Source organism: Equus przewalskii, chromosome 11 (assembly GCF_037783145.1).
Source record: "Equus przewalskii isolate Varuska chromosome 11, EquPr2, whole genome shotgun sequence".
Classification (NCBI taxonomy): domain Eukaryota; kingdom Metazoa; phylum Chordata; class Mammalia; order Perissodactyla; family Equidae; genus Equus; species Equus przewalskii.
Window position 1 is genome coordinate 19,789,072 of NC_091841.1, and position 10,174 is coordinate 19,799,245.

Here is a 10,174-nt window from a genome sequence, read left to right on the forward strand (position 1 = left end):
AGCTCTTCTAAAAAAAGAAAATAGCACTATTAATGTCAGTGCATTTTTTTTAGCACAATGTGAAGAGTTGGGTGTCATAAGGTTAGGGTAAAAGAATGACTTATTCTGCCTACTCTAGTATAACATAGCGTTTGTTAAAAACAGTTATCACATTTTTCTGCATTTTGGATGCTTGGACCTGTTCCAGAGCTAAAGAAACAATCATTATTCGATAAAATTTTATGTTCTACTACTTAACATGGTCATAAACACTGAATTATGACATGGAGTAGATCTAAGAGGGATGAAAAACTGTTGTGGATTCTACATCATTAAAAGACTAAACTTAGAGAATATTTTGCCTTCTCAACAATCTTCTTGAATGCATTCTTGACTTCTTTGTTCCTCAGGTTATAGACCACAGCGTTCAGCATGGGGATGAGCATAGTATAGAACACAAATGCAATTTTGTCTGTGTCCATAGAATGACTGGAGCCAGGCTGGGAGTACTTGAAGATGTCTGTCCCGTAGAAGATGGAAACTATAGTGAGATGGGAAGTACAGGTGGATAAAGCCTTCACATATCCCTCTGCTGAGTGTGTCTTCAGGATGGTGACAAATATGAACAGGTAAGAAATCGAGATAAACAGGAGAGCAAAAAGGATATTGAAACTTGCCACAAAAATAAGAATCAGCTCACTAATAATCTGTCAGAGCAAGAGAGAGCCATGGCTGCTGGAGCATCAAGGAAAATGTGATGGATCACATTGGACATAGGAAAGATAGACTCAATGTGTCCCTAACGTGGATGGAGGCATTTAGGAAACCACAGAAGTAGAAACCTCTGGCAAGACGTACACACACTCTTGTCATCCTTATGGTGGTGTAATTTAGGGGTTTACACACTGCTGCCTAGCGGTCATAGGCCATTGATGCCAAAAGTAAATTTTCTATAGTGACAAAGGTTACCAAAAAAAGCACATTTAAGCAGCACATGCGTTGTAGGAGATTACCTTGTCTCCTATAAGGAATCTACTATGACCTTGGGAGTGACAGCAGTAGAGTAACAAAACTCTACCACAGACAGGTTACCAAGAAAAAAGTATATGGGAGTGTGGAGGCAAGAGCCCAAGAGAATCAATACGGCCATCCCCAGGTTTCAAAACATATTGATGAGATAAATGAGAGTGAACATTATAAAGAGGGGGTCCTGCAGTTCTGGGGCATTGTTTAGTCCCAACAGGATAAACTCAGTCACTTCTGTATTGTTCTCCATGGATGATATTTGGGAATCACAGGATGCTCTGTAGCAATGAGAAATAAAAGAAAAGCGATAAACAAATAAGAGGGTGAGGTGAAATTTACTCAATATTGTGTTTATATATACAGTATTTCATTATAGTAATAATTTGTACTTCATGATTCTCCACATCTAAAGTATCGACTAGACAATAAAATTGAAGACACACGTTATCTATAGAGTTACACACTTTTGAAGCTAAAAGTTTTCATGGATCATTTTCCAACTTTTATATTTTATAAATTTGTAAACTGAGATGTAGAAAATATAATGTCCTGATAAATATCAAATGTCTTGAATGGTATATATGTCACTCAGTTTTTCTGATCCTTAGATCTATGTTGCTCATGTGCAGGAACAGCCATAGACACTTTACGTATATATTCATCTGTTACTCTCAGCAACACTATGAGACTGATTAGTTATTATCTCCATTTAACTTATGAAACATAGAGGCTGAGTAAGATATTTAAGTTTATAAATTATTACTGCCAAAGCCAAGCTGTGTACCCAGGAAGAGTGATTCCCAAGGCTACCAGTATTAACTGAATTTAAATTGAATTGAATTTAATTCAATTTACAAATACTCCATTTCTCCAAAGTTCTAAACTCAGAATGTGGAATGTTACAGTGACATACTGAGAGATCTATGTATAGTGCGTGTGGTGGTATAACTGGAGCAGTAGGAGCATGTACAACCAGCAGAGGCAATTCTGAGAGGAAAGCACAGCATCAAATATGAAGCTTCGGTTCTGGGCTGAGGTGCATATCAGCCCTACCATTCACTACCTAGGAGTCATTGGTCCTATCCTAACTCCCCTGAACCTGATTTTCTTCTCCTACTAAATGAAAATAGTAATGAGGCCTAACTCAAGATATTATTCTGAAAATTAAATGATAGTGCATAAACAGCAATGAGTAAAATGTTGGGTATTTAGCACAGTCTTAGTGTTAGGTAATATATTACGATCAGGAGTAGGATTAGGATGGAATGATAGCCTTCATGTTTGTTTGAGGAAGGTAGATGGTGAAATGCAAGGCTTCAGTCTGGATGAATTTTTTTAGTCTCATAGTGTCTCTTCGATTTGCCTTTTTTCACACACTTCGTCCACTGAGATTTTCTGCGTCTCCAGTGTATCTCAATCTATCCCTCCTCTGCCTGCAGGAGTGGCTGCTCCAGTCATTTGATATGGGCCATTCTTTTGCTTAATTTCTTCCCTAAAATCCATGTTTTAGATTGAGTTGAAAGGGTATTCTTTCTTAAATTCATTCTTTCTCTCGTTACCCATCACATAGTTGAATCACAGAGATCGATGGATGAAAGGTCCTAGTTTGTCATCAGCAGACTATTTTACTGGCTAATTAGATACTTTAAAATTTTTATTTGAATCTATTCTAGTGTAGGAACACTGTTTTTAATCTTTTTATTTGACTTTGAAGCCTTTAGAATGGCATCTGTTATCTGCTAATTGTTGTTTTACCCCCATCCTCCTTAATCCTTTCACCACTTCACTTCATATGCCCAGCCCATAGAGTCATGTTTGCCCATTTTGACAATCACAACCACTTGTGGAATACACTGTGCTCTAAAATCAAAGATAAGATCTGTATGCATATATATTTATGTGTGTGTATACATCTTTTCATTTAATCTTCACAATAACATTATAAGGTAAGTAGTAGTATTGTTCCTATTTTACCGTTAAGACAACTGATGATTTGAGAAACTGTGTAAAGCTCTAAAACTAACATCTAGTATGAGGAAAATTCAAGATTTAAGATTCAAATCCAGCTGTGACCAAATCAAAACTCTTGTGCTCTTAGCCATCTCATTGTCAGCATTTACAGAGGTGCTAGTAATAATGAGGGAGAGTATGGGGAAAAGGTCACATTGGAACATCTTGTTTTTAACCTTCACTGAGAGGTCAACAGATGGCGAATAAGATGAAATTTATGCCTGCTTATTCAAGCATTTTCTATCCTTTTATTTTATTTCTTTTTACTAATCTCTTTTAGGAAAGCAGCATGATAATGTTTCAGAAGTATCACTAAACTCTCTACTGATGGTTGTTTTGATACTTATGTCCAGCCTCAACTCACTGTTGTAGCCAAATAGTAAAACAAAATTAGTTCTGTGCTTAAATAACTCATAGTAAGTATAGGTGCCCCATTACTTTTTCATGAGTTACGCTTCTCACTAAAAGTGTATATTGACTATAGAAGCTTATCTTGCTGCTGGAAAAGAAGGGGCAGTTAATCCAGAATAGTGAGTCCAAAATCAGAAATTCATCCATAGAATAACACATGCATACTGTTAGAGATGTTCTCTACCAGGTGCTGATCAAAAAATTCCAAGGTCTCTAAGCCAAGTAAAGACCAGGGGAAGAGTACAACGTGGAGCCAGGAACCTGTGTTCAAGTACTGAACTCACCAGGTGTTCTTTGTGTACCCTTGGAGGAATCTCTTACCTTCTTCTTATCTGTATAAAGAATAAAGTTACCTTTCCCACATAATTCAAGGAATTGTGTTTGTGAATAGCAAATGAGGGAAGCTCCATAAATCACCTTGCTGAGGGGTTATCATTTTAAAGTCAACCAATGTAATTTTCATCTCAAGGTATTTCTCTTGGCCATGATTAGGGGTTCATAGCAAATCCTCAGGTCAGGATTTGGGGGTAGGAGGAAAGCACTGCATGTACTAACAACTATTAACGTTCAGATGAGTAAAATGGTGGCCAACGGGACTCAGCACAAATCTGGTCCTTCTAAAATGATGTCAGATTGAAATGTATTGGGTATTTTAGAGGATAATTCATAGCAATTGAGAGGGAGTTATAGACACATGGAGCTCTCTGGTGATGTCCCCCATGAGGATATCTATAGCTTTTATTCCACTTTCCTAGGGCAAAAACAATTAAATCGCCTGTGGAGACCTCCCTGATGTGTTGAGGGTGCACAGATGTTTTGTATTACTTATTTATTTTTCCCCCCTACTTTCTAATTACAGTATAATTTACAAATGGTAATATCCACAGTTTTCAGTGTATAGTTCTAACAGTTTGATCAAATTTATGTCACATGACTACTATACACTATCACAATGTAGCAGAATTCCATCATCTAAAGAAGACCTTTGAGCTTCTTTGCAGTCATCCCTTCTACTCAATGCCCATGTCAAACACTGAACTATTTTCTGTTCATACTCTTTTTGGCCTTTGTATGAATGTCATTTAAATAAAATCTTAATGTATGTGACCTTTGACTCTGGCTTCTTTTGCTTAGCATGGTGCATTTGAGATCCATCCATAATGTTATCTATGTTAATTTCCTAAAGCTGCCATAAAAGAGTATCACAAACTGGACAGAGTAAACGAGAGAAAATTGTCTCACATTTTTGGAAGCTGGACATCTGAGATCAAAGTGTTGGCTGGGTTGGTTCTGTTGGTTTCTCCTGAATGCTGTAAGGGAGAATCTGTTTCATGTTTTTCTCTTAGTTACTGTGTAGTTTGCTGACGATTTGGTGTTCCTTGACTTTTGCTGCATTATCCCAATCTCTATCTTCATCTTCACATGATGTTCTCTCTGGGTGTGTATATCTCCAAATTTTCCCTTTTTATAAAGACAGTCATATTGAATTAGGAGCTGTCAAATCAATAAACATAAACTTCATTAAATTGGAGTTGGGAGGGCAAAGGGGGATTTCTCACACCCTATTTGGATAGCAGAGCTCAACAGGAAGAAGAAGGACTTCCTCTTCTTGACTGGAAAGAAGCTCAGGCAATGAAAGACTGTCACAACTAACTCAATGAAAAGCCACTACACCTTGAACTCTTTGTTTACAATAGCCCTCCCAACTTCCTTTCCCCCTCTATTAAAGAGTTTCTCCTCCCTTGCTGCTGGGGGACTCATAGACCACTTGCCGTGGTTTTAGGCCCAGAGTTACAATCCTTTGCTGATCCCAAATTAACTCATTTTGACCAGAAGCATAACTTGCTATTTGTTCAAGGTCAATGGAGGCCACCCTGCTGCCAGTATGACCTCATCTTAACTGATTACATCTGTAGTGACCAGATTTTCAAACAAGATCACATTCTGAGGTGCTAAGATTTGGACTTTAATATATAATTATTGAGGGACACAATTCAACACATAACATATCAGTAGTAAAATCTCTTTTTGTTGCTGGATAATATTTCATTATGTAGAGATTATAAGTTGTTTATCCATTTCCCAGGTGAGGGATGTTTTGTTGGTTCTAGTGTCTGAAGATTAAGAATAAAGCCTATATAAACATTTGCCTTATTTATTTATTTATTTTTTTTAAAAGATTTTATTTTTTTCCTTTTTCTCCCCAAAGCCCCCCAGTACATAGTTGTATATTCTTCGTTGTGGGTCCTTCTAGTTGTGGCATGTGGGATGCTGCCTCAGCGTGGTTTGATGAGCAGTGCCATGTCCGCGCCCAGGATTCGAACCAACGAAACACTGGGCCGCCTGCAGCGGAGCGCGCGAACTTAACCACTCGGCCACGGGGCCAGCCCCTGCCTAATTTATTTTTAACATGAAGATAGATTTTCATTTCATTTGGATAAATATCTGAGTTGGATGGCTTGGTCAGATAGTAAGTATGTATTTAATTGAATGGAAACTGATGAGCTGTTTTGTGAAGTGACACTATGATATTGCATTCCCATAAGCAATGCATTACAATCGCTTCACTTCTTTGAAAGCACTTGATATTATAATGTTTTTAAAATTTTTATTTTTGTTTTATTTCATGTTCATTTCTTGCTCTTTTAAGGAAGAGTCAAGAAATTAACTTTTCAAAATCTGTTGAATAAACATCCCTTTGCCTTACCAAGACAGATCTGGCCTCAGAATGTTTTTTTCCAACAAAGGAGTTAGAGCCATTCTTTCCTCTGCACAGTCACCTATGAGTCCACACTTCCAAGCAGACTTATATGTTTCTCAGTTCAGACAAGAGTCATGGGTACAAATTTGTTCAGTAAACTCAGGTTGATTGTCTTCAAATTCAAGAAAGTGATTTAATCTAGTCAAACTTCAGCTTCTCTTCCTTAAAGAGGAAGATAATAACATCATGTGACATTTATGGACTATCAAGATTTTAATCTTACATAGTTACAAAGGTGAGCACACTGTTTAGCACATATCAGTTGTTCCAAAAGGTTAATTATTAATATTTTATCATTTGTAAAATAATTGATATAATATGGGTCACTGAATAATGTTGCTCAAACATTCCATATGATGCTTTACACGTGCTTGCCCCACTACAGCTGGGCTGAGACATGACTAGTGGCAGACATTGGATTGTCATATGTAGTGATATGTGTAATTTCTGGGTCAGTTGAAGCAGATATACAACCTTCCAGTTGTTTCTTCTGCTATGGTGACTGAGGAGACTTAATATACCAGCAGGTGCAGCTATAGATGGTGAAGCATAGATCAGCCAATGTTTTTGAGTGACTTTGTGGGGAAATGCTGCCTCTCCCCAGACAAGCCATGTTACGGACTTGTAGTGTCATATGTGAGAAATAAATATGTGGTACACTGAATAAAGACCCCCAAACATCTGGTTATATTGCCTGGAATATGTAATGTCACCCTACATAACAATGACTTTCTAATTATTATTAATTTAACAGTATGAGTGTGGCAGATTATCATGGATTAGTGAGCAGATTCCACATGCAACAACCAGTGTCCTTACAAGAGAGATGCAGAAAAAATGACAGTAGGTATCCTAAGGGCCTGTCATTCCACAAAAATGCTAAAAAAAGCTAAAACTTTCAGAATAAACCTTTTCTCAGAATGATGTTGGAAAACATTCAAAAGTTCAGAGACCAAGTAAATGTTGAGCCACGAAAATGGCAACTTTATCATGATGTTGAAGGAAATCTCTGTGAAACCAGTAACTAAACACAAGCTAAAGGGACAGACACTGCAGATATCACACACAAAACACACAGTCAGTAAAGAGTATAGAAAACTTATTAAATAAAAATTACAACCAACAGCAAGAAAATAACAACAACAAAAACCTGAGGGAGAAGAATCTGATTTCCAAAGTTACCACATTATATATTCATAATGTCTAATTTTAAACAAAATTAAAAAGATTAATTTTAGTTTTTAATAAAAAATAAGAGTCATCCAGAGAAAAAAGAAAGTGTGTCCCATTAACAGGGCAAAAAAAATGAATTAACAGAAACTGTCTCTGAAGAAAGTGCAGATATTGGAATAACTGAACAAAGATTTTAAATTAATTGTCTTAAATATGCTCAAAGAACTAAGGGAAATCATAGGCAAAGAACTAAAGGAATGCAGGAGAATAATGTCTGAACAAAAAGGGAATATCTACAAAAAGATAGAAATGATAAAAAGGAAGTGAATATAAGTTCTGGGGCTAAAAGCAATAGTGAAATAAAAAATTCACTAGTGGATTTCCACAATTATTTGAGCAGGGAGAAGAAAGAACTAGCAAACTCAACAATAAGTCAATTACATTAATCCACTGTGAGGAACAGAAGAAAAAACGAAGAGGCGCAGCCTAATTGTGTAGTGGCTAGGTTCGTGTGCTCACTTTGGCAGCCCTGGGTTCACAGGTTCAGATCCCAGGCATGGACCCACACACTGCTCATCAAGCCATGCTGTGGTGACATCACACACACAAAAGAGAGGAAGAATGGCACAGATGTTAGCTCAGGGACAATATTTCTCAAGCAAAAAGAGGAGGTTTGGCAACAGATGTTAGTTCAGGGCTAATCTTCCTCAAACCACAAAAAAAGAATGAAGAAAAACTGGACAGAGCTCAAGAGACCCTTGGATCACCATCAAGTGTACCAGAATATGCATAATGAGAGTTCCTGAAGCAGAGGAGAGAGAAGGGGCAGAAAGAATATTCTTAGAAAAAAGGCAAAAATTTCCCCAAATTTGATAACAATTGATAAAAAACATGAATCTATTCATCCAAGTAGCTCATCAAACTGCAAATAGGATATCACCAAGAAATACATGCTGAGACACATTGTAATCAAATTATTGAAAGCTGAAGACAAAAAGATTCTTGAAAGCTACAAGAAAGAAGTGACTTTTCACATAAGAGGGATTCTTAATAAGATTAATAGCTGACTTCTCATCGGAAACTATAGAAACCAGAAGACAGTGAGATAAGATATTTAAAATGCTGAAAAAAAAATCCTGTCACCGAAGATTTCCATATCTGGTAAAACTATCCTTCAAAAAATGAAAGAGAAATTAAAGAATCCCAGATAAACAAAATCAAGAGAGTTTATCTCTAGTCAATATGTCCTACAAGAATATCTTAAAAAGAAAAAAAGTCATTTAGACTGAAATCAAAGGACTTTAGATAATTCAAAGCCATAAAAGAAAAAAGAGCACTATAAAGGTAATTATGTAGATGAACAAAAGGCCAGTGTTACTGTATTTATGGTATGTAACCACTTTATTTGTCCTATATGATTTAAAATACAAAAGCATAAATATAATTATCAACTTATGTTAATGGTCACAGAATGTATAAAGATGTAATTTGTGACAATAAAAATGTAAAAGGAGAGAGATATAGCTGTATAGGAGCATAATTTTATTATATTATTTAATATAATTTGGCATTGATTCAAAGTAGAATATTATAAGCGTAAGATATTAATTTTAATCCCCAGGGTAACCACCAACAAAATAACTAAACTATACAGGAAACAAAATGAGAGGAGAATCAAAAGCATAGACTACAGAAATCAACTGAACACAAATGAAGGCAGTAAGGTAGGTATTGAGGGAAAAAATGATTGAGAAACACAGTAAACAAATTGCTCAGCAGCAAAAAAGGGCCTTCTTTAACAGTATTTACTTAAATTGAAAATGTATTAACTATCCAATAAAATGTAGAGATACGAAGAACAGATAAACAACATGACTAAACTGAACAGCCAATGGGTCAAACAAGAAATCAAAAGCAAAACAAAAAATAGATAAATGAGACAAATGAAAATGGAAATACAACATACCAAAACTTACCAGATGCAGCAAAAGCAGTTTCAAGAGGGAGTTTCATAGTGATAAATGCCTACCTCAAGGAACAGGAAAAATCTTATGTAAAAGAACCTAACTTTACACCTCAGAAAACTAGAAAAAGAACAGATGAAACCCAGAGTTAGTAGAAGGAAGGAAATCAATAAATTAAGAGTGGAAAATGAAATAGAGGCTAAAAAGACAATAAAAGAGGTCAATGAAACTAAGAGCTGGTTTTGAAAAGACAAGCACAATTGAAAATCTTTAGCTAGACTAACCCAGAAAAAAAGGGAGAAGACTCAAATAATTAAAATCAGAAATAAGAGGGAGATGTTACAACTGATACCATAGAAATACAAAGGATTATAAATGATTAATACTAACAATGATACAGCAAATTGGACAACCTAGAAGAAATGGATAATTTCCTGGAAACATACATTCCTCCAAAACTGAAACATGATGATGTAGAAAATCTGAACAGACAAATTACTGGTAAGGAGGTTGACTCAGTAATATAAAACCTCCCAACGAAAAACATCCAGGGCTAGCATCCCTTGTGAATTCTGTTGAACATTCAAAATAGAATTAATACCAATCCTTCTCAAACTATTTAAAAAAACATAAGAGGAGAAAACACTTTCAATCGTTTCATTTTATGAAGGTAACATTATCCTGATACCAGAACCAGTCAAGGATGCCACAAAAAAAGAGAATTAGAAGCCAATATCCCTGATGAATATAGACACAAAAATGATCAACACAATATTAGCAAACGAAATGCAACCATACCTTAAAAGCATCATACAACATGATCAAGTGAGTTTCATTCCAGGGATGCAAG

The 10,174-nt window shown here is 35.9% G+C and overlaps 1 pseudogene; it reads right to left on the reverse strand.

The window, feature by feature from the left end:
* Positions 1 to 311: 311 nt before the first annotated feature.
* Positions 312 to 1,255, reverse strand: LOC103560517 (olfactory receptor 5B3-like; annotated as a pseudogene).
* Between the last annotated feature and the right edge of the window lie 8,919 nt (positions 1,256 to 10,174).